General features: G+C 45.5%; 1 long non-coding RNA gene across 2 annotated transcripts in view; it reads left to right on the top strand.

Moving 5' to 3' along the window:
- LOC118145160 (uncharacterized) overlaps window positions 1–24,641 on the top strand; it is a 42,520-nt gene that overhangs the window by 9,377 nt on the left and 8,502 nt on the right. For both annotated transcript variants that reach the window (XR_013521297.1, XR_008474452.2), the window contains exon 2: window positions 105–24,348. This is a non-coding gene — a long non-coding RNA (uncharacterized LOC118145160). The remainder of the gene's footprint in view (window positions 1–104; window positions 24,349–24,641) is intronic.

The following is a 24,641-nucleotide window of genomic DNA, read 5'->3' on the forward strand; positions in this document are numbered from 1 at the left end:
ATGAACATACGTGTACATGTGTCTTTATAATAGAAAGATTTATAATCCTTTGGATATATACCCAGTAATGGGATTGCTGGGTCAAATTGAATTTCTGTTTCTAGGTCCTTGAGGAATTGCCACACTGTCTTCCACAATGGTTGAACACTCCCACCAACAGTGCCTTTGGGAGGCCAAGGCAGGAGGATTGCTTGACACCTGGAGTTGAAGATCAGCCTGGACAACAAAGGAAGACCCTATGTCTTTAATTTAAAAAAAATCTATTGTATGTGAGTCACTTCTCTTTTGCTACTTCAAGGTTCTCTTTTTGTCTTTGACTTTTGAGAGTTTGATTATAACATATCCTGGTGTGGGCGTCTTTGATTTATTTTACTTGGAGTTCATTGAACTTCTTGGATGTTCATATTCATGTCTTTCATCAAATTTGGGAAGTTTTTAGCCATAGTTTCAGATATTCTCATTATCCCTTTCTCTCTCTTCTTCTGGGACTCCCAATATGCATATAATGGTGGTCCACAGGTCCTTTAGGCTCTGTTCACTTTCCTCTATTTTTTTCCTTTCTGTTCTTCAGACTTGACTATTTCCATTGTCCTATCTTCAAATTTGCTGATTCTTTTTCTTGCCTGCTCAAAACTATCTTTGAATCCTAAAGTGAATTTTTCATTTTAGTTACTGTACTTTTCAGCTCTAGAATTTCTTTTTACTTTCACTTTAGGCTTACTATCTCTTTATTGTTATTCCCATTTTGTTCATACATCTTTTTCTTGACTATCTCTATATCTTTATTTAGTTCTTTCAGCATCTTTAAGACAGTTGTTTTATTTTTTACATTTTATTGCACTTTAGGTTGTGGGGTACATGTGCAGAACATGCAGGATTGTTGCATAGGTATATACATGGCAATGTGATTTGCTACCTCCATCCCCATCACCTATATCAGGCATTTCTCCCCATGTTAACCCTCTCTAACTCCCTAGTCCCCCACTGTCCCTCCGCCAGTCCCCCCCAACAGTCCCCAGTGTGTGATGCTCCCCTCCCTGTGTCCATATGTTCTCATTGTTCAATACCCACCTGTGTGTGAGAACATGCGATGTTTGATTTTCTGTTCTTGTGTCAGTTTGCTGAGAATGATGGTTTCCAGATTCATCCATGTTCCTACAAAGGACACAAACTCATCGTTTTTTTATGGCTGCATAGTATTCCATGGTGTGTATGTACCACATTTTCCTTATCTAGTCTATCATTGATGGGCATTTGGGTTGGTTCCAGGTCTTTGCTATTGTAAACAGTGCCACAGTACACATTTGTGTGCACGTGTCTTTATAATAGAATGATTTATAATCCTTTGGATACATACCTAGTAATGGGATTGCTGGGTCAAATGGAATTTCTATTTCTAGGTCCTCGAGGAATTGCCACACTGTCTTCCACAATGGTTGAACTAATTTACACTCCCACCAACAGTGTAAAAGTGTTCCTATTTCTCCACATCCTCTCCAGCATCTGTTGTCTCCAGATTTTTTAATGATCGCCATTCTAACTGGCGTGAGATGGTATCTCAATGTGCTTTTGATTTGCATTTCTCTAGTGACCAGTGATGATGAGCATTTTTTCATATGTTTGTTGGCCTCATATATGTCTGCTTTTGAAAAGTGTCTGTTCATGTCCTTCACTCACTTTCAAATGGGTTTGTTTGTTTTTTTCTTGTAAATCTGTTTTAGCTCTTTGTAGATTCTGGATATTAACCCTTTGTCAGATGGGTAGATTGCAAAAATTTTTTCCCATTCTGTCAGTTGCCAGTTCACTCTAATGATTGTTTCTTTTGCTGTGCAGAAGCTCTGGAGTTTAATTAGATCCCATTTGTCTATTTTGGCTTTTGTTGCCAGTGCTTTTGGTGTTTTAGTCATGAAGTCCTTGCCTGTGCCTATGTCCTGAATGGTTTTGTCTAGGTTTTCTTCTAGGGTTTTTATGGTGTTAGGTCTTATGTTTAAGTCTTTAATCCATCTGGAGTTAATTTTAGTGTAAGGTGTCAGAAAGGGGTCCAGTTTCTGCTTTCTGCACATGGCTAGCCAGTTTTCCCAATACCATTTATTTAACAGGGAATCCTTTCCCCATTGCTTGTTTTTGTCAGGTTCATCAAAAATCAGATGGTTGTAGATGTGTGGCGTTGCCTCCGAGGCCTCTGTTCTCTTCCATTGGTCTGTATGTCTGTTTTGGTACCAGTACTATGCTGTTTTGATTACTGTAGCCTTGCTGTATAGTTTCAAGTCAAGTAGTGTGTTGCCTCCAGCTTTGTTCTTTTTGCTTAGAATTGACTTCACTATGTGGGCTCTCTTTTGGTTCCATGTGAGGTTTAAGGTGGTTTTTTCCAGTTCTGTGAAGAGGGTCATAGGTAGCTTGATGGGGATAGTGTTTAATCTATAAATTACTTTGGGCAGTATGGCCATTTTTGCGATACTGATTCTTCCTAACCATGAGCATGGAATGTTTTTCCATCTGTTTGTGTTCTCTGTTATTTCCTTGAGCAGTGGTTTGTAGTTCTCCTTGAAGAGGTCCTTTACATCCTTTGTTAGTTGTATTCCTAGGTATTTTATTCTCTTTGTAGCAATTGTGAATGGCAGTTCGTTCTTGATTTGGCTCTAAGTCTGTTATTGGTGTATAGGAATGCCTGTGATTTCTGCACATTGATTTTTTTATCCTGAGACTTTGCTGAAGTTGCTTATCAGTTTAAGGAGATTTTGGGCTGAGATGATGGGATCTTCTAAATATACAATCATGCCATCTGCAAATAGAGACAGTTTGACTTCCTCCTTTCCTAACTGAATACCCTTTATTTCTTTTTCTTGTCTGATTGCTGTGCCTAAAACTTCCAATACTATATTAAATAGGAGTGGTGAGAGAGGGCATCCTTTCTAGTGCCAGATTTCAAAGGGAGTGCTTCCAGTTTTTGTCCATTCAGTATGATACTGGCTGTGGGTTTGTCATAAACAGCTTTTATTATTTTGAGATACATTCTGTCGATACCTAGTTTATTGAGAGTTTTCAGCATAAAGTGCTGTTGAATTTTGTTGAAGGCCTTCTCTGCTTCTATTGGGATAATCATGTGGTTTTTGTCTTTGGTTCTGTTTATGTGGTGACTTACATTTGTAGAATGAGCTTTCCATCCCTGGGATGAAGCCTACTTGATCGTGATGGATAAGCTTTTTCGTATGCTGTTGGAATCGGTTTGCCAGTATTTTATTGAAGATTTTTGCATCTATGTTCATCATGGATATTGGCCTGAAGTTTTCTTTTCTTGTTGAGTCTCTGCTGGGTTTTGGTATCAGGATGATGTTGGTCTCATAAAATGATTCGGGAAGGATTTCTTCTTTTTGGATTGTTGAAATAGTTTCAGAAGGAGTGGTACCAGCTCTCCTTGTATGTCTGGTAGAATTCTGCTGTGAACCCATCTGGACCTGGGCTTTTTTTTTTTGGTTGGTAGGCTATTAATTGCTGCCTCAACTTCAGCCCTTGTTATTGGTGTATTTAGGGTTTCGACTTCTTCCTGGTTTAGGCTTGGGAGGGTGCGAGTATCCAGGAATATATCCATTTCTTCCAGGTTTTATTGGTTTATGTGCATAGAGTTGTTTGGTAATCTCTGATGGTAGTTTGTATTTCTTTTTTTTTTTTTTCTGATACAGTGTTTTTGCTCTTGTTACCCAGGCTGGAGTGCAATGGCATGATCTCGGCTCACCGCAACCTCTGCCTCCTGGGTTCAAGCAATTCTCCCGCCTCAGCCTCCCGAGTAGCTGGGATTACAGGCACGTGCCACCATGCCCAGCTAATTTTTTGTATTTTTAGCAGAGACGGTGTTTCACCATGTTGACCAGGATGGTCTCGATCTCTTGACCTTGTGATCCACCTGCCTCGGCCTCCCAAAGTGCTGGGATTACAGGCTTGAGCCACCATGCCTGGCCTGGTAGTTTGTATTTCTGTGGAATCTGTGGTGATAGCCCTTTTATCATTTTTTATCACATCTATTTGATTCTTTTATCTTTTCTTTTTTATTAATCTGGCTAGTGGTCTATTTCATTGATCTTCTCAAAACACTAGCTCCTGGATTTATTAATTTTTTGAAAGGTTTTTTATGTCTCTATCTCCTTTAGTTCTGCTCTGATCTTAGTTATTTCTTGTCTTCTGCTAACTTTTGAGTTTTTTTGCTCCACTAGCTCTTTTAATTTTGATGATAGGGTGTCAATCTTAGATCTTTCCTTGCTTCTCATGTGAGCATTTATTGCTTCAAGTTTTCCTCTAGACACTGCTTTAAATGTGTCCCAGAGATTCTGGTACATTGTATCTTTGTTCTCATTGGTTTCAAAGAATATCTTTATTTCTGCCTTCATTTCATTGATTATCCAGTCAACACTTAAGAGCCAGTTGTTCAGTTTCCATGAAGTTGTATGGTTCTGAGTTAGTTTTTTAATCCTGAATTCTAATTTGATTGCACTATGGTCTGAGAGACTGTTTGATATGATTTCCGTTCTTTTGCATTTGCTGAGGAGTGATTTACTTCCAGTTATGTGGTCAATTTTAGGCTACGTGTGATGTGGTGCTGAGAAGAATTTATATTCTGTGGATTTGGGGTGGAGAGTTCTGTAAAGGTCTATTAGGTTTGCTTGGTCCAGATTTGAGTTCAAGTCCTGGATATCCTTGTTAATTTTCTGTCTTGTTGATCTGTTTAATATTGACAGTGGAGTGTTAAAGTCTCCCACTATTATTGTGTGGGAGTCTAAGTCTCTTTGTAGGTTATGAAAAACTTGCTTTATGTATCTGGGTGCTCCTGTATTGGGTGCGTGTCTATTTAGGATCATTAGTTCTTCTTGTTGCATTGATCCTTTTACCATTATATAATGCCCTTCTTTGTCTCTTTTGATCTTTGTTCGTTTAAAGTCTAGTTTATCAGAGATTAGGATTGCAACTCCTGCTTTTTTTTGCTGTCCATTTGCTTGGTAAATCTTCCTCCATCCCTTTATTTTGAACCTATGTGTATCCTTGCACGTGAGATGGGTTTCCTGGATCCCCATCTGATGGTTTTGACTTTTTATCCAGTTTGCCAGTCTGTGTCTTTTGGTTGCAGCATTTAGCCCATTTACATTTACGGTTAATATTATTATGTGTGAATTTGATCCTGCCATTTTGATGCTAGCTGACTGTTTTGCTGATTAGTTGATGCAGTTTCCTCATTGTATTGATGTTCTTTACCATTTGGTACATTTTTCAAGTGGCTGGTACTGGTTGTTCCTTTCTATGTTTAGTTCTTCTTTCAGGAGCTCTTGTAAAGTAGGCCTGGTGGTGACGAAATCTCTGAGCAATTGCTTGTATGTAAAGGATTTTATTTCTCCTTCACTTATGAAACTTAGTTTGCCTGGATATGAAATTCTAGATTGAAAGTTCTTTTCTGATCCAAGATGGCCAATCAATAACAGCTCGGGATGGCAGCTCTCAGTCAAAGCGCAGAGAACTAGAGGACACCACACTTTCAGACAAATTCTGGTCACTCACGGAGCAGAAGATCCCCAGTGGAGGAACCACACGGGTCACCAGCACAACTCTTGTGGCCGGTGCAGTGGTTTTGCTGGCACCTTGGCACGGCAGCTCTCGGAGCAGAGTAAACAGGGTTGGCTCCCCTTCTGATCGAGGCTTGGAGGACCCACACGGGCCACCAGCGCGACTCTTGTGTCTGGCGCAGCAGCTTCGCCAGCACCTCAGTGCGGCAGCTCTCAGAGCAGAGTAAATAGGGCCGGCTCCCCTTCTGACCGAGGTTTGGTGGACCCACACGGGTCCCCAGCATGACTCCTGAGACTGGCGCAGCAGCTGTGATGGCACCTCAGCGCAGCAGCTCTCAGCGCAGAGTAAACGAGACTGGTTCCCCTTCTGACCGAGGTTTGGAGCCCGGGGAAGACAGAGTCGCCCATTACGGACACAAGAAGGAAGCCAGACAGGAGAATCCTGGGCAGAAAAGCACCATCAGTTTTAACGCCGCTGTTCTGGCCCTGGGAACTAACAACCTGGACGTCCAATCAAGAGACCTAATCTGAAAGTTGGTAATTTAAAAGACGACAAGAGGATAAATTTACAATGACGGGAAGAAACCAGCGTAAAAAGGCTGAGAATACTCAAAATCAGAAGGCCTCTCCCTCTAAAGATGATCACAGTTCCACATCAACAATGGAACAAGGCTTGACAGAGAATGAGCGCATCCCAATGACAGAATCACTCTTCAAGGAATGGATAATAAGAAACTTCTGTGAGTTAAAAGAACATGTTGTAGACCAACGTAAAGAAACTAGGAACTTTGAAAAAAGGTTTGATGAAATCCTATTGAGAATAGACAACTTAGAGAGGAATATAAGTGAATTAATGGAACTGAAGAATACAATACAGGAACTCCAAGAAGTATGCACAGGTTTAAACACTCAAATTGTTCAAGCAGAAGAAAGGAAAACAGAGGTCAAAGTCCAACTTAATGAAAGAAAACAGAAAGACAAGATTAGAGATAAAAGGATAAAAAGAATGAGCAAAGTCTCCAAGAAATGTGGGACTATGTGAAAAGACCAAATTTACGTTTGATAGGTGTACCTGAATGCGACGGAGAGAATGAATCCAAGCTGGAAAATACCCTTCAGGATATTATTCAGGAAAATTTTCCTAAACTAGCAAAGCAGGTCAATATTCAACCCCAGGTAATACAGAGAACACCACAAAGATATTCCTCAAGAAGAGCAACCCCAAGGCACATAATCGTTAGATTCACCAGGGTTGAAACGAAGGAGAAAATACTAAGGGCAGCCAGAGAGAAAGGTCAGGTTACCCACAAAGGCAAGCCTATCAGATTTACAGCAGATCTCTCAGCAGAAACCCTACAAGCCAGAAGAGAGTGGGGGCCAATATTCAACATCCTCAAAGAACAGAACCTTCAGCCCAGAATTTCATATCCAGCCAAACTAAGCTTCACAACTGAAGGAAAAATAAAATCTTTTATGAACAAGCAAGTACTCAGAGATTTTTATTACCACCAGGCCTGCTTTACAAGAGCTTCTGAAGGAGGCATTACACACAGAAAGAAACAACCAGTATTAGCCTTACTAAAAATATACCAAAAAGTAAAGAGCACCAACATAAAGAAGAATTTTCATCAACGAATGGATCAAACAGCCAGTTAACATCAAATGACAGTAACTCTAAATTTAAATCGACTAAATCCCCCAATCAAAAGACATAGCCAAAACCCAACGGCATGTTACATCCAGACCTGTTTCACATGCAAGGATACACAAAGACTCAAAACAAAGGAATGGAGAAAGATTTACCAACCAAATGGAGAGCAAAAATAAATAAATAAATAAATAAATAAATAAAAAGCAGGAGTTGCAATTCTCATAGCAGATAAAATAGATTTTAAAGCAACAAATATATAGTGGTAAAAGGATCAATGCAACAAGAGCTAACGATCCTAACACCCAGATACATAGAGACTTAGATTCAACAAGACAGAAAATTAATAAGGATATCAAGGACTCGAACTCAGATCCAGAACAAGTAAACTTAATAAATAATATTTATGGAGCTCTCCACTTCAAATACATAAAATATACATTCTTGTCAATACCACATCACACCTAGTCATACGTTTAAATGAAACATTGATTGGCCATTATTAATACCCATTTTTTTTTTTCAAAATAAAGCAATATTTCCGTTCACCCTCCCTCTCTCTCTTCCTCTTTCTTTCTCTCCTTTACTCATTTTTTTTTTCTTTCCTTCTCTCAAAAAAAAGAAATCAACTTGTAAACCTCTAGATCCAGGTCGGCAATGTCTCTCTCATTGCTTGAATTCCTTCCTTCCCTTCCCTCCCTCCCTCCCTCTCTCCCTTCCCTCCTTCCTCCCTTCCTTCCTTCATCCCTTCCTTCCTCCCTCCCTTCCTCCTTCCCTCCCTTCCTGCCTTCCTCCCCCCCAAAAAAAGTTCTTTTCTTTAAGGATGTTGAATATTGGCCCCCACTCTCTTCTGGCTTGTAGGGTTTTTGTCGAGAGTTCCACTGTGAGTCTGATGGGCTTCCCTTTGTGGGTAACCCGACCTTTCTCTCTGGCTGCCCTTAGCATTTTTTCCTACATTTCAACCCTGGTGAATCTGACCATTATTTGCCTTGGGGTTACTCTTCTTGAGGAGTATCTTTGTGGTGTTTTCTGTATTTCCTGGACTTGAATATCAGCCTGCCTTGCTAGGTTGAGGAAGTTCTCCTGGATAATATCCTGAAGAGTGTTTTCCAGCTTGGATTCATTCTCTCTGTCACATTCAGGTACACCTATCAAATGCAGATTAGGTCTTTTCACATAATCCCATATTTTTTGGAGGCTTTGTTCATTTTTTTTTTTTTTTTACTCTTTTTTTCTCTAATCTTGCCTTCTTGTTTTATTTCATTGAGTTGATCTTCAATTTCTGATATCCTTTCTTCCACTTGGTCAGTTCGGCTATTGAAACTTGTGTATGCTTTGTGAAGTTCTCGTGTTGTGTTTTTCAGCTCCATCAATTCATTTACATTCTTCTCTAAGCTGTTTATTCTCGTTAGCATTTCATCAAACCTTTTTCAAGGTTCTTAGTTTCTTTGCATTGGATTAGAACATGGTCTTTTGGCTCAGAAAAGTTTGTTATTACCCACCTTCTGAAGCCTATTTCTGTCAATTTATCAGACTCTTCTCCATCCAGCCTTGTTCCCTTGCTGGTGAGGAGTTGTAATCCCTTGGAGAAGAAGTGTTCTGGTTTTGGGTGTTTTCATCCTTTTTGTGCTGGTTTCTTCCCATCTTTATGGATTTATCTACCTGTGGTCTTTATAGTTGGTGACTTTTGGATGGGGTCTCTGAGTGGATGTCCTTTTTGTTGATAATGAAGTTATTTCTTTCTGTTTTTTAGTTTTCCTTCTAACAGTCAGGCCCCTCTGCTATAGGACTGCTGGAGGTCTACTCCAGACCTTACTTGCCTGGGGATCACCTGTGGCAGCTGCAGAACAGTAAGGGTTGCTGCCACTTTCTTCTTCTGTTATCTTTGTCCCAGAAGTGTACCCACCAGATGTCAGCCTGAGCTCTCCTTTATGAGGTGTCTCTTTGGATATATGGAGGTCAGGGAGCTACTTGAGGAGACAGTCTGTCCCTTATAAGAGCTCAAGTGTTGAGCTGTGAGCTCCATTGTTTCGTTCAGAGCTGCTGGGCAGTTATGTAAAGTCTGCTGCAATGGAACTCATAACCACCTTTTTTTCCCAGGTGCTCTGTCCTGGGAAGGTGGGGCTTTATTTATAAGTTCCTGATATGCTACTGCCTTTTTTCAGAGATACCCTGCCCAGCAAGGAGGTAGCCTAGCCACAGTCTGACAGCAGAGGCATTGCTAAGCTGCTGTGGGCTCTGCTCTGCTGCTGTTTGAACTTCCTTGCAGTTTTGTTTATAGAGGTGTAGTTAGAACTGCCTCAGTAATGACGGTCTGCCTCAGTAATGGTGGACTGTCTCTGTAATGGCGGACTGCCTCAATAATGGCGGACTGCCTCGGTAGTGGTGGACTGCTGCAGTAATGGCAGATGCCCTTCCCCCCACAGAGCTGGACGATCCCAGGTCCAGCTGTGCTTGCTGTGAAACTCTCAATCCAGAGCGTTTCAGATTGCTGGTCTTTGTGGGGGTGGGACCTGCCAGGCCAGATCACCTAGCTCCCTGTTTCAGCCCCTTTTTTCAGTTGAATGGGTGACTCTGTCTCCCAGGCATTCCAGGCACCAGGTTAAATGGCTACCCATATTTGTGTGAGTTTTTGTGTGCAGACCTGCTGTGCCAGCTGCAGCAGCCATGCTGGAGACTCGTCACACTTTTCTGCCCAGGAATCTCCGGGTCTGTGGGCAGCAAAAACTCTTTTGGAAATGTGGTGATCACCCACCCTCTATGTTCTCACTGGGAACTGCACTCCAGAGCTGTTCCTATTCAGCCATCTTGGATCATCTCCAAGACAGTTGTGTTAAAGACTTTGTCTAGCAGATCTGCCATCAGTTCTTTTTCAGGAACAGTTTCTGTTGATTTATTTTTTGGATGGGTCATGCTTTCCTGTTTCTTTGTATGCTTTGTGATTTTTTGTTGTTGTTGAAAACTGGATATTTCAGTCTAATGATGTGGTAATTATGGAAATCAGATTCTCCCCCTTCACCAGGGTTTGCTAGGTTTGGTAATTTTTAAAAAATTATTGCTGTAGGCTGTCTCTGTGCGAACAATCAGCCTGAGGTATAAAATGCAAGGTCTTCTGAGGTATATTCTGCACCTATGCCTTTGACTAAGCATGCATTTCAAGTTTTCCCTGTGTATGCACTTGTTTTTGGATGTCCTAATCTTTAATGTCTGGTTATGAAAAGGGGAAAAAGAGAGAAATGAAGAGTTGATTTTTTTTTAAAGGGGACCTTCATCCCTTTAAATTCCCTACAAGTTAGTTCAGCAGATGGGGAGGCACATGCAACAATGGGAGAAGGTTCAACAGCAATGGCCACCTGCATCATTGTCTACTCCTCTGTTGTCAGAAGCAGTAATCAGAGCAGAAATCCCTGATATTTGGAGGACAGGATCCTTTTGGCCCACCCTGGCTCCTGTAAGCTATGTATAAGCTACTCCAGGAACACATGCACACCTGTCAACCACAGGGTGGGAGGTAGGGGATAGATAGATGCTACTGTTCTAAGAGCTGATATTAACCAAAATTAAACACAAATTACCATTCAAGCCTTTCCCTGGAATTTGCAAGCCTTCAAAAGATTCCAGAGTTCCAAAATAGTTAAATCAGATTGTGCCAGTGCAGAATCTTCTAAGAGGGGAAACACTCCTGGTGCTTCCTACTCTGCCATTTTCCTAGAATCCTCCCCTAAAAGTAGTTACTTCAGCTCTATAATCCATTTAGAGTTAGTTTTTATATATGATGTAAAATTTAGGGTGAGGTTTTTTTTGTTTTGTTTTGTTTTGTTTGCTGTAGATTTTCACTCCCAATACTATTTGTTGAAAAAAATTATCATTTACCATTGAATTGCCTTTACACCTTTCCAAAAATTTAATGGCCATATTTGTAAGGCCTCTTTCTTTCACTGATTTGTGTCCATCTCTTCACCAATACTACACCATCAATTATTAGAGCTTTATACTAAGTCTTAAGATGGCATAATTCCTCCAAATTTTCAATTTTTTGAAATTGTTTTAGCTATTCTAGTTCCTTTGCCTTTGCATATAAACTTCAGAATCAGCTTGTTTATATATGGGGGAAAAAAAGCCCTACTGAGATTTTTACTGTAAATGCATTAGATATATAGATCACTACAGGGAGAATTACTATGTTGAGTCTTCTAATTCATGCACACAGTATGTCTATTTAGGACTTTTTTGATTTCTTTAATCTGTGTTTTATAGTTTTAATCTTTTTTTGAAATGGGGTTTTGCTATATTGTTCAGGCTAGCCTCAAACTCCTGGGCTCAAATGATGCTTCAGCCTCAGCCTCCCAAGTGGCTGGGACCTCAGACATATGCCACCATGCCCAGCTGTTTTATAGTTTTTTTAGCACACTGATTCTATATATGTTTCATTAGATTTATACCTAATATTTCCTAATTTTTGAACTATTGTAATTTTTTAAAATCTTGGTTTCCACTTGTTCATTAGTTTATAGAAATTTAGTTGATTTTTGTGTTTGACCTTGTCTCCTGTGATCTCACAAAATCACTTTAGTTGTAAGAGGGTTTTTTTTTTTTTTTGGAGACAGAGTTTCACTGTTGTTACCCAGACTGGAGTGCGATGGCGCGATCTCGGCTCACCGCAACCTCCACCTCCTGGGTTTAAGCAATTCTCCCGCCTCAGCCTCCCGAGTAGCTGGGACTATAGGCGCGCACCACCATGCCCAGCTTTTTGTATTTTTAGTAGAGAGGGGTTTCACCTTGTTGACCAGGATGGTCTCAATCTCTTGACCTCGTGATCCACCCACTTCGGCCTCCCAAAGTGCTGGGATTATAGGCGTGAGCCACCGCACCCGGCCAAGAGGATTTTTTTTTGATAGATTACTTGGGGTGTTTTTGTTTACTTATTTTCATTTTATTTTTATTTTGAGATAGAGTCTCACTTTGTTGCCCAGGCTGGAGTGCAGTGGCACAATCGTAGTTCACTGAAGCCTCAAACTCCTGAGCTCAAGCAATCCCCCCACCTCAGCCTCCCAAGTAGCTGGAATTATAAGTACATGCCACCATCCCAGCTAGTTTTTAAAATTTTTTGTAGAGATAGGATCTCACTATGTTTTTCAGGCTGGTCTCCAACTTCTGTCCTCAAGCAATCCTCCTGCCTGAGCATCCCAAAGTGATGAGATTACAGACATGAGACCCTGTACCAGGCCTGTTTTTGTTTTTAAACATGTTGTCTATAAATAGGAATAACTTAATTTCTTTCTAACGTATGCATTATATTTCATTTTCTTGCCTGATTTCCCTATCCAGGATTTGCAATATGATGTTGACTAGGTATGGTAAGAGTAGATGCCCTGACCTAGTTCCTGATTTTAGGGGGAAAGCATTCAGTTTTTCATTTTAACGTACAACATTAGTTACCAGTTTTTGGTAGCCATTTAACTTTTTAACATTCCCTTCCCACTAGTATGTATGCTCTATCAAAGCAGGCTCTCTGCTCTCAACTCAACCTCTAGTGCTTAGTGGCTAGCAGACAGTAGGTTCTCAGTAAGTATTCGTGGGCGGGGGGGGGGGAATGACGATTTAGTGCTTCCCTACTTTGCTAACTTAGCCAGCCACAATCACTGTCCTGTATGACAGACAACAGGGGGACTTGGCTGAATATGCACAGACGTTAGAAGAGTAATCTTACATTAAACACCCCAACAGATCCGACTAGGCATATGCCCCATAGAACTGGCAATCTTAAGCTGCAGAGCATTTGTAGATCAGCTTTTCGGCAAGGCATACTGTGTCAAAGCATTTATCTATGAGGAATAGGTGACTGCAGTATAATAGTTATTTTAGATTGACAGCATTCCATTCCCAAAAGGAATTTAAACAAAAAGCTCTCAGATATGAAAAACAGGGGTTTTCAGGGTAGAGAATCCCACTGCTCTGAAATCTTAGGCCCTCAGACGGGTGGGGTTGTTTCGCTAAATTTATTTCAGCCGCTTATAGAAACAGAAGGGGGAAGAAGGGGATGGCTGTACACCAGCCCTGACTCTGTAGTATTAATATCTGCCAGGTCAGGCTTTTATTTTATTTTGGAGGGCTGGAGAGACAGGCAGACAGCAAGAATATCTCACAAATGCATGGCTTTTGCATTGCACTTTCCTGCCCTTCTCCATCCACATCACCCACTGAGAGCCCACTTTGTTGAGATAGAGTCTCACTTTGTTGCCCAGGCTGGAGTGCAGTGGCACAATCATAGTTCACTGAAGCCTCAAACTCCTGAGCTCAAGCAATCCCCCCACCTCAGCACTACATCACCCACTGAGAGAGAGAGAGAGAGAGAGAGAGAGAGAGAGAGAGAGATGGGATCTGTTTGTTTACTTTCCAGCAGTGTGCGTGCAGGGAAACTGGGGTCTTTGTCCCTGGCCCCCATCAGAACCCCTACACAATCCCACACATACCTCCAATGGCTCTATTACTTGAATGTTAGGGGTTGTTGGATATAAAATCCAGGCCCTTTAAACCCTGTTTACCTCCTCCCCAGCTTCCCCAAAGCACTGAACACACATTCTCCTTAGTCTCTGATACCCAAACAATCTCTTCTGCCATGCCAACCCCCATAACTAGAAAAAGGATTTGAAATGATGTTGCTTTTTCAAACTTGTTTTTTGCTAAATTTGAAATGCTTTACAAAGCACAGGTTAATGATCTCCCACAGGCTGAAGGGAAACTGAGGCACAGGAGCAAGAGGTGGCAGCAGGTGACCTGCACCTGCTGTGAGTGACTGAGATTGATGTCCAGTCCTTGACTGGCTCTCAGAGGTTCCCTGCTGAACTCAGGACTAGAGAAAGCCTGGGCTCAGTATCTGGGGGGTTGCTGCCACATGGCTGCTGCTGTTTGCTGGCAGAAAGAGGAGACAAGCATGAGGAAACTAAGAAATCTGCTGTGACTTGAGTAACTACATGAGAACATGGGGAAGTACTGTGCATGGTGCCCAGCCCATGGGAACCCAAGTGCCAGTTTGCTTCCTTGCCTGGGTCACCAAGGAAGGTGGGAGAAGGAGCGTCTGTCCTCTCCTCTCTCTACCCCTGGGGTGGAAAGATGGGCAGAGACCGGTGGGAGGGAGGGTGAACTGGGGCAGATGCTAGGGAGAGGCCCAATATGCAGATTCTCCAAGGGGGTCTTGGTCTAAACTGTGGGGTCATCTTCAGGGCAGATCAAGGGACTCACACTTACTAGTAAGCTGTAAAGTGTTCACAGGTAAACCAAGGTGGTATTTTGTCCTAGCATCAGCGAGTTTGCTTTGGTATTATCCTCCACTACTCCCTAGCAAGACCCCAGGATGGCCGTCTCCACCCTGGGGAGCTGTTCTTTTGAGAAACAGAAACCTCCCCAGCCAGAGCACGGATCAGGCAGCTCTTGGAGGGTCGCCATGTGGACAGCCGGCAGGGGAGAGAGAGAGGACGGACCTTTGCCACAGCCCTCTGACTTCTTTAGTGCTAAGTGTCTCCTGCCAACTGCACCCTCCACCCTGGGGTACTGTGGGCCCCCCAAACCAGGGCCTGCTCTTGTCTGACCAAAGGCAACCAGATCTGCTGCAGCTGCTGGGTGAGGAAACAAGCTCTCCCAGAGACCAGAGAAGCAGCTGGAGAAAGATTCCTGCCAGCCCGGGGGTGTAAATATTTATACAACGTGGTGCTGGTGCGTGGGAAGAGAACGCAGAGGGAGGTGGCAGGAATGAGGAGGCACTGACATGGACAGATTTAAGAGGGCTGCATTTGGGGCCCAGCTAGGAGTGAGGCGGCCCGAGAGGCAAGGAGCAGGAGGTCGCTGGGATCCTAATCCCCACCTGAATTCCTATGTCAAAGGGGCTGGGTCTTTGCCCCCAGCTCTCCTGCCAGAGTCAAGAGGAGCAACTTGGAAGAACATTCATCACCCATCCCCTAGTCATTCCTTCTGTTGATTACAGCCCTCTATATAGAGCAGGAGGTACTGCCTGGAATCAGAGGTAAACCAAGTCCACAGGGCCTAGGAGTAAGGGCCTTTGGCCTCCTGAAGTTTATGCTTTTCAGACCTTAAAGGATGCTGGACCCTGAGAGTTGGACTCCAGAGTAGAAGGCTTAGAAAATATAAATAAAATATAAAATGTAAGCAAAGATTTCTCTCAAGCTTTTATATAACCAATAGCACTTCCCTCAAGTGACAGGGAACACTGTGCATTGGTGAAGATGATGATGAAGAACAGATGGGACCCAGAAAGAGAGCAAGGTGTGCCTATGGAAACGGTCCTCAACTGCACTCGCCAGAGAAGGAGGTGGCTACCACAGGGCCTAGAAAAGATAAGGCAGTCCGATGGGTATCTACCTGGAGCTCTTGAGCCTCCTCACCCCAGGCTGCCACCCACCTCCGGGTGTGCCCAAGCAGAGCATTGATGCAGCTGCCCTCAGCCATACCCACTGAGGACTGAGGCCCTAGGATGGGAAGCGTGCCTGGACCAGTGGGGACAGCCAGATGGACTCCAGTCAATTTGCTTCTGACAGATGGGGAGCAGGGCCCAGAATGCTCCCACCCACCCCACCACTTCAGACAGGGAGGGGCATGGTTGCAACTTCTAGGATTTTTCTGCTACCACACCCATCAAGAAGTGCCACCTGCTTCATCAGTACCAGGGCTGACCTGAGAGCCTCCCACAGGTGGGTTTGTGTTGCTGCCCAGTGGCCAAGAGTCTTTAATATACCCCACAATTATCGGCCTCTTCTAGCATTCCCCCTGTACCCTCAAAATGCCCACTCGCTAAGGGCAGGGACAGTGGGAAGAAAGGACCTTCCACTGGAAAACTGCCTCTGTCTCCCCAGTAGACATCTCTGGATGCCCAAGTCAACTTCAGCCACTGAGTGAGAATCGAAGGAAACCCAGACTCTCCCAAGAGGCAGACCCTATGCTGCAAATTCTTCAAACACAGCACTGAATTTTGCAAGGAATACATTCCCAGTGGGTACAACTCCGTGGAGCTCCAGCCTCTCCTGGTCTAAAGTAGTTAATTCTCCAATCCACAGCCCGAAGGATGGATTCCATTGCCTCCCCGAGCCATGGAGTCCAAGCCCACACACTGTGGAGGAGACACCATCTGCCCCAACCCTCAGCCCAGGCCTGGCAGACAACATCAGCCCTAATAGGGAGAGCAGCACTGTCCCCACCCCCCTCCCCAGAAGGACACCAGGGCTGGGAGGAGAATCTTCAGGCACCCAAGACCTCTTCTGCCTCTGTGGCTCTGCCTGCCGGCTGTGGCCTCTTCCTTGCCAGCTCTGCTTAAACTGATGAACAAGAATAAAAGCTCTGTGGCCCAAGGAAAGCTTTAGGGAAAAGAACTAAAGCTGAAAGGGGGAAAAAACCCAAAAAACTCTAAGAAATGGGAGAGGATGAGAATTCAAGAAACAGACAAAATAAATCATCCAGGAATCCAGATATAAAACAAGGCAGACCAAAAGAAAAGAAAAATTATGCTAAGAAGGCAGAGTGAGGTGGGGAAGGAAGCTGAGAATGATAAAGAATAGGGGGCCAGTTATAAATATTCTGAAAAGAGAGAAGAATATGAAGCAAACAACACCCGAAAAAAAATTTTTCAAAAGACCCAGGAGAGAAAAGGAGGCAGCAGTGAATTGAAAACAACTGCCCTGATCCCCATTCAGATCCACTCGGTAATGTTCTGGGTGGCAACAACTGAGTCTTAGGGCTTTTGTGTGGGTTTCAGACTTTTCCTAACATTGAACAAGGACAGTCCTAGAAAAGCAAGCTTCCCTTCTTGCCTTTGTGTTTCCTACAATGTTCCCACCTCACTCCCACCGTTAGTCTTTTGCAGAGAAAAGGCTAGTCTTCCTGGGACAAGGCCAAAAACCAGTCCAACTCACCCCAGAGTAGGGTGGCTAACATCATGGTGTCCTATGGCTGGCTCACTGGAGAATGTGAGCAGGAGCCCTGTGCCAGGAGAAGAATATTAGGTATGAGTAGAGCTGTGTGATCAGCTTTTCATCTTCTGGAGAGAGCTCTGGCCCAGCCACCTCTCTGTGGATAAGGGCTCATCTAACCCACAGACACATCATTCCTGGAAAAACAGAGGTTCACGGCAGATTGGCATACCCACCTCTATGCAAAGCCACAGAAATCCCAGCAAATGCAACTTTTGTTAACAGCTTAGATGATTTAAATTAATTTCCATGTCTTCTCAAGGGAGCCTAAAGATAGCCACAACCATTGTTCTGGTTGGCAAACAGCTTCTTGAAGTTCAGTACCTCAATGCCTTGTGTCCATAAACCCCATGAAAACTTGTGGAAGGTGCTGGTCCCTTGTCAACTTGGCTTCTTTCAGCCTTCTAATTGTTCTCTGTCTTCTGCGATTCTGTCAGTGCCTCCCTTCTCTGTGACTGCTTTGGGTTTTCCAGTTTGCTTACTTAAACCTCTACACTCTTCATTTCCCTAAGGGAGCAGGAGTAGGGAGAAAGCTGAAGCAAACCCAGGCAAAATTGAGAAGCAAAGAAAGTAGCAATGTGGGTGTTGGGTTCAGTGCCCAGCTATGCAGTGCCCAGGCTGTCCTCAGCGGGTGAGGCAGGCTCCCCGTAGACAAGCAGCTCACCAAGCATGTTCTACTGCACCTCCAAAGTTCAGCCATGGTCTGAGCTCTGATCAGCTGGGACAAGGAAAATGGTACTCACACCAGCCCATCTCCCTTCAAAAATTCTTACCTACTTGACCCTGATACTTCTGTACATCCCAAAAGTAACATTTCTTTTCTATCAAAAACTGAGAGGTGACAAAAAGTGCAGGACGAATGCCTACGTTGTGGCCTTACACACTCAGCTTCTCGCCATCCCTCTAACCGTCAACATGTCACAGTCATATAATCTATGACTCACACTATTCTTTAACCATGAAAAAAGACAAACCAGGAAATTATGAGCTGAAATACGTAAAACGTAGTCCATTCAGCTGAACTAATCTCCTAATAAGTGTGTGTATATCGAGAAGTCATGCTCTATCTGGTTTGAAAGATGTGGAAATTTCAGGAAAAGTGCAAGGTGACAGCAGATCCCAACTTATCGAGATTGGTCCTCAAAAGGATAAGGGCCTGGTCTTGGGCCGAGCTGCCCAGCAGTTTGTTAAAGGAGTCTTAAGAGCTGGGAACCAATATGTTGGCGTGAAGCACACCCACTCGATGTTCAGGCTGACCATGTTCAAAGTCTGGCACTGCCTCCACCTAGGCAAGTGGAGAACTCACTCGTCTCCCTCGGTCTCCTCCTTTGTGAAACAGCCATGACAACAACCCCCATCTCCTGGGGTTGATAAGCAAAGCACTTGGCACACTCTTGATGTGTATGAGCTCCCCTTCCAAAATAAAGGAACCCAGTCAACTTTTGTTGTATATTAAGCAGCAATTGGCAAGACCAAGAAGAGCCCCGGAGGCCCCACAAAGTGGGATTCCATAGAGCCACTGGACCATAGTCAAGTATCCCAAGCAAGAGCGAGGAGAGCATCCCAGAGGAGGCCCAAGCAGCTGGCGGGTGGAGCGCTGGCGGGAAAAACCAAGGACAGCACTTGCAGCCAGGGCGGCTGTGTGGGTGGGAGGACGCAGGGGGCTGCACTCCAGTCTCCCTGAATTAGCTCAAGCTGGCTGCATCCCCACCCTTGCATGTGTTTATCCTTCTGTGAAACGGAGCCCACATTGACCTAGCACCCAGGATGTTCAGCCAGCAAGATGCTGGCTGAACAGTGAGTTGCAAGTGGGAGATTTTAGCATGATCATTGTCTCAGAGACTTAATAACCGGGTGTTTCTGCCCAGATTCAGAAATCTGGCCTTTTATGAGCTGGATTGAAAGGAGATGACCAAACGCTGAGAAATTCTTATTTGGGGGCTGATTTTTTTTTTCTTTCAGTAAGTGGAAAATCAAAGAGTTTAAAAGTGTTTTGAGACATCTGAACACCAACTGAATCTTGGTAATGTTTAGGGAGTATTATTAATTTTTAGGTGGAATAATGATAATGTAGCTAAGTTTAACAAGAGTCTATTCTTTGGAGATACTGAATGAACTTTTTTTTTTTTTTTTTTTGAGACAGAGAGTCTTGCTCTGTCCCCCAGGCTGGGGTTCAGTGGTGTGATCTTGGCTCACTGCAACCTCTGTCCTAAAACAATTCACCTGTCTCCTGGTAGCTGGGACTACAGGCGCACTCCACCACGGCTAATTTTCATATTTTTAGTAGAGACAAGGTTTCACCATATTGGCCAGGCTGGTCTCAAACTCCTGACCTCAAGTGATCCACCCACCTCAGCCTCCCAAAGTGCTGGGATTACAGGCATGAGCCACCACACCTGGCCCAGAATGAACTACTGACAGATGAAATAATATGATGTGATATATAGAATCGACTTCAGAATTGTACAGGCAGTAGGGAGGTGGATGGTGGCACTAATGAGCAGGTTTGGCCATGAGTTGGTGATGTTGAGACTGGGTGGGCACATGGGGTCCATCAATTACTCTGTCTCCTTCTGCATATAAATTTTACGTAATAAAATGTTTTAAGTTCATAAAAACTAAAAAAGTTTTAACTCAATGATTCTTGTATTACTAGCTTTTGCAATACAATATTTACTTCCTATAGACACGTGTCCTTGGACAGGAAATGCAGCTATGGAAAAACCTGTTGGGAGTAGGAGAGGGCTGGAGAGCAGATGGACACCCCCACCCAAGGGCAACCCTCCCCACACTTCTGTGGGACCAAGAGTGGGGTCCTGCTCCTCTGGGCTTCTTGGGCCGGAAGAGTGCAGGCAGAGGGACTGATGTCCATTTTGATACTGCTTTTAAGTTCAGTAAAAATTACTTTAAATTTGCTTTCAATGTATTTTTAAAGCACAATTAACTTTTTTTTTTTTCCTCAGTAGAAAGCCATCATAGCAGGGTGGGCAAGCTACTCAACCTTTCTAACCTCACTTTTCACAACGGGAAAATGGGGACACTTAGACATACCCCAATTCCCAGGGTGTGAGGGTGAATGAGATCAGTGTGTTGAGTGCCTCACATGGTAAGAACTGTAACAGGGTAGGTCTGATATGTGGTTTGTTGTGGCTGCTAAGCCTCCGAGAGGACCACAGTAGAGCCACCCCATTGTGAGCACCCTGTTTGAATCTGAATGGTTTTCTTAAACATTTAAGTGAAATAAAAATTGAGGCACATATCCTCTGAAACCCCTTTGGGCTAAGTACCCTGCTGGGTGTCAACTCCTTCGGGTGTCACAGAAGCCATGGCTGTGCTCAGCGCCCCCAGCCAGAGGAGCTGCCCAGGCTCTGGGAAGAACAGGGCAGTTGGGATGGAGCCACCACAGCTCTCTCTAGTTGAAGAATTAGTTGGAAAATGAAGAATAGGGGACTGCCCACTCCTGTCCATGGCTTTGAATGTCAAAATGCACCCCCAGAAAGTAGACCTGCAGACCAATCCTTCCGAAAGATGGGGTTCAGGGTGCTTTAGACAGACAGCAGGCAACATCTCCCAAAAAGGAGCTAGCTGAGTCTCAGATGAGCGGCCTATGGAGGCCTCCAGACAACAGGGGCAACACAACATCCCCTCATCAGTGCGAAGGCCCTGCCAAATGGCTGTGCAAAGGTGGCTGGGCAAGAGATACAGTTCCAAGAAGAAATCAAGGAGCCATGGCACGCAGAAGGACTTCCAGGAGAGGCAAGTGGCCTGCACAGCCAGTTCATGCCCCCAGACTACTGGGTGGATGGCTTCCTGCAGACACACTTCAGCCAGAAGAGAGTGATTGTGACTTTGGGTGACAAGACTGGAGGAGACAAGGTGGTCATCCAGCCCACTGTCAGAGCGGCCACACCAAGTCTTTGGGTTCTTGCTCTAAGTCTTGCCAGCCAGATGAAGGGATGGAGGATTCACATCCAGCCACGTCTTGACACTGCTGATTCTGGAGGAGGAAGGATGGAGCGTGGCACCTCCACCTGCTCCCTGTTCTTGCCTAGGAGGAAACATGAAAGGAGGCCAGAGAGCCCAAGACAAAGTTCGAAAATGTTCTCAAAAGGTCCTTGGGCTTTGGGACCTTCAAATGCATTCGTGAGACTATCCTAAGCTTCTGAAAGCTCCCTGGCTCCAGAGAAGAGGGCAGTCTCTGGCTACTAAATGTTGAGTGCAGAGGCTAATGGCACGCTAGAGCCAGAATGCCTGGGTTCAAATCCCAGCTCTGCTATGTATTAGCTCTGTAACACTGGGCAAGGTACTTAACCCGTTTCCTCCTTTGTAAAATGAGGATAACTATGGCCCTACGGGGCAGAGTTGTTGCTTAGATCAGTAGAAAACCCTCAATTAATTTAGCAAGGGGCCCTCCTCTGCCCAATGGGATGTGCTACTACTGACCCCATGGGGTTCTGGAAAAAATCAACATGCTACTACCACGTGGGAAGGCATTTGAAGGAAGTGGAAAGTTTTCACAGAAAGTAGCCCAGAGACATGCACAGAGTGCTGCTCTCAGCACAGACCAGAACCCAAAGATTTGTGCCTCTGTCAGAATGCAGCTTTCTGGAGTCAACCGGGCTACAGAGCTCCATGGAGTCTGGAATGGGAATGGGTTTACTTAGGCTTCCTCTGGAGGGGTGGAGAGGAAGGGTGATACTTTCAGGCTTTGTGCAGGACAAGCAGGGAGTATTGCTCAAATCCAAGCTGGCTGCCCTGTGGGGGACACAGGCCCACGCCGGCAGGCCTGGGGAGAGCCACTGCCTGCTGAGGTGAGGCCGGCACCAGTTGGTGTGAGGAGCCCACCTCTATCTCAGAGCTGGACTTGGCATCCCAGGATGGGGAGGAAAGGGTTAAGCCGGCTCGGTCTCTGGAGGGAAGGAGGGAAAGCACTCACAGCTATAAACAGAAAGCCCAGGGAGGGAGGGGGCTGACACAGGATGTGGCCAGGGCTCGAGCTGTCTGATTATTAACTTCACTTTTATTTGGAGGGGGATTCGATTCTCTGTTTTACTTCCCATCAAGGAAGTGAAAGCCCAGGTCTCAGAGGGGCCTGGTTTCAAATTGTTTTGTCACAGCTCATTTATTTTTCCTTTTAAATAAATAAACAAAACCACCTCTTTGTTTTCCCCTTAATGAGCATTCAGCAAATCATCTGTGGGTGAAGCATGAACGGGGTTTTCTGGAGTCCTTCATGGGAGAAGTTTGGCTTATTATTTTAAAAGGAAAAAGCAAGGATCTCGCCTTTAGCTCCAGGCTTCTTGAAGGCTGTCAAGGCACTTTCTCTTTTGCCTCCTCTGAGATATCCACTTAGACCAGCGAGGAGTCTGAAATCACAGCCTCAAGCCAGGCCAAGGCCCCAGGAGCTTCCTTGGCTGGACCCTGGGGCCGGACCCACAGCCTGCCATCCCATCTGACATGCCCTGACACCAGGCCACGCAGAGGAAGCACCCAGCACCGGCTCAGTTGTTGTCTTGCTTAGGCGCAGACCCATGGCTGTGTTCCTACAGCACCCTGACATGTCTACTAAAACTAACTTAAAGCACTTAAACACACAAAAGGATTCCATTACAGGTTTAAGAAAAGACCATTACATGTCCCTTTTGCCCAAGGTTCAAAACGTTTGGGAACTTGATTTCAACATAAAATTTGTATCAAAACCCATTCAATCCCATGATCTCCTTGCAACAACCTTTTCCTGAAAGACCTGCACGTGGGACCCCAGGGCCAGTATCACAGGGTCCTGACCCTCAAGGGGTCTCACAATTCAACAATTCAGTGAGGGAGGATGCAGTGACAAAGACTGTAAGGAAAAAACAGGAGAGTTTATAGCAGTAGCTACTGCTACTCAAGGTGGGCAGAGAAGGGAGAAGGCGGATTTTGCTGGAAACTAAAAGGAGAAATCCGGGAAAGCTTCCTGGTGGAGCTGATCTTTAAGCTGAACCTTTAAGGACTGACACGATGAACGGATGTTCTGGAACCCGAGAAATAACCAAGGGCCAGAAAGACAGCATCCATGTATGAACTGAGCTAGACAGAGGCAACAGTGGGGCCTGGGGCTCCTGAGAATGGCATTTCAAGTCCCCATGGTGGACAGGGACGGGAATGCTTCGGCCGCCTGGAGCCAGCTCCGTGGTGCCAGTCCCTGACCTCTGGCTTGATGACTGGTGTGCCTCTTGAGCAAGCAGATACTACGCCTGGTCTTGGACCCTGTCACTTGCCTGCCCCACAAAAACCTGCTGACCGCTGTGACCTACTTTAACGGCCCCTGACTTTCTGCTCTTCGAATATGGGGCAAAAAGGAGGGCGACTGAGGCCACTCAGTACATTTGAGGCTCAGAGGCTCAGGCCTGCCTTCGCAGCGGCTACTGGAGTGGCGATTCCCAAAACCCGGGGTTAGCTGCCAGAGTCCAGGGTGCTCCTGGGCTTCTGCGACGCCCCCGCACTCCCGCGGCCGAGCTTCGCGGTCGAGCTCTCCGGTCGCCCCCCCGGCGTCCGCTCCGCCGCGAGCTAGCACCTAGCCGGGCCGGGCACCGGGCCGGGGCGAGGCCGCCAAGATGGCCGACGCGCTCTGCAGCGCGCGGATCACGCGGGAGGACTGCCCTTGGGCTCCGGGAAGCAGCCAAGGTTCCGCCGCCCTCCCTGGCGCTCTGCCCCGGTCGGTCTGCTGGGATCTCCTTCCCAGCGCCCCCTTCGGCTCCCGGGGCCTCGCGAACCTTCCAGGCCCGAAGCCATCCAGACGCGCGCACCAGGCCCGACCCGGGAGCGGAAGGCGCGACGCAGCCGGGAGGAGAGACAGGGGCCGGGGCTGCTCGGCGGCTCGAAACGCGAGGGGCCCGAGAACCAAGACTGCTGCAGGAGGCTGCGGCGGGGGCGAGATCCTCGCTACAGCTTAGGGCCTGGCGTCCCGCAGCCGCTCTCTCCCGGAAGCCCTCGGAAGCGGCGCGATGGACGTGGCCACACTGCCCTCCAGTGGCCAGCCCGCCGAACAACACTCCTGGGTCCCGTTTGGGGGTCGGGGTGACGTGTCCACGCTCTGCCTTTTGCTACATTTGACGGTGGGATTTGCTCATCCGTTGTTCCTCTTACAGGCCGCCAAAGCTGCCCTCCGCCACAGTGCACACTGACCCAACAGCAGGTTTGCCGCCTTCGGTGGTTCTCAAACTTCAGTGTGCACAGGAATCCCCTCCCCCACCCCGCCCCTGTCCTCCCCTTGACAGTTCTTTCAGACCCGGATTGCTGGGTTCCCCAAATAAGTCAGAGAACTTGCATTTCTAGCAAGTCCTCAGGTGATGCTGAGCTGCTGGCCCGCTGGAGCCACATTTCGGGAACCACTGGCTCGGCTCACTCTTTCTGTCCTGGGGTTTCTGTCACCCCTCATTCAATGCAGAACATGACCTGCAAGGCACTGAGGATGAGTGGGTGGAACAA

Source organism: Callithrix jacchus, chromosome 8, assembly GCF_049354715.1.
Source record: "Callithrix jacchus isolate 240 chromosome 8, calJac240_pri, whole genome shotgun sequence".
Taxonomy (NCBI): domain Eukaryota; kingdom Metazoa; phylum Chordata; class Mammalia; order Primates; family Cebidae; genus Callithrix; species Callithrix jacchus.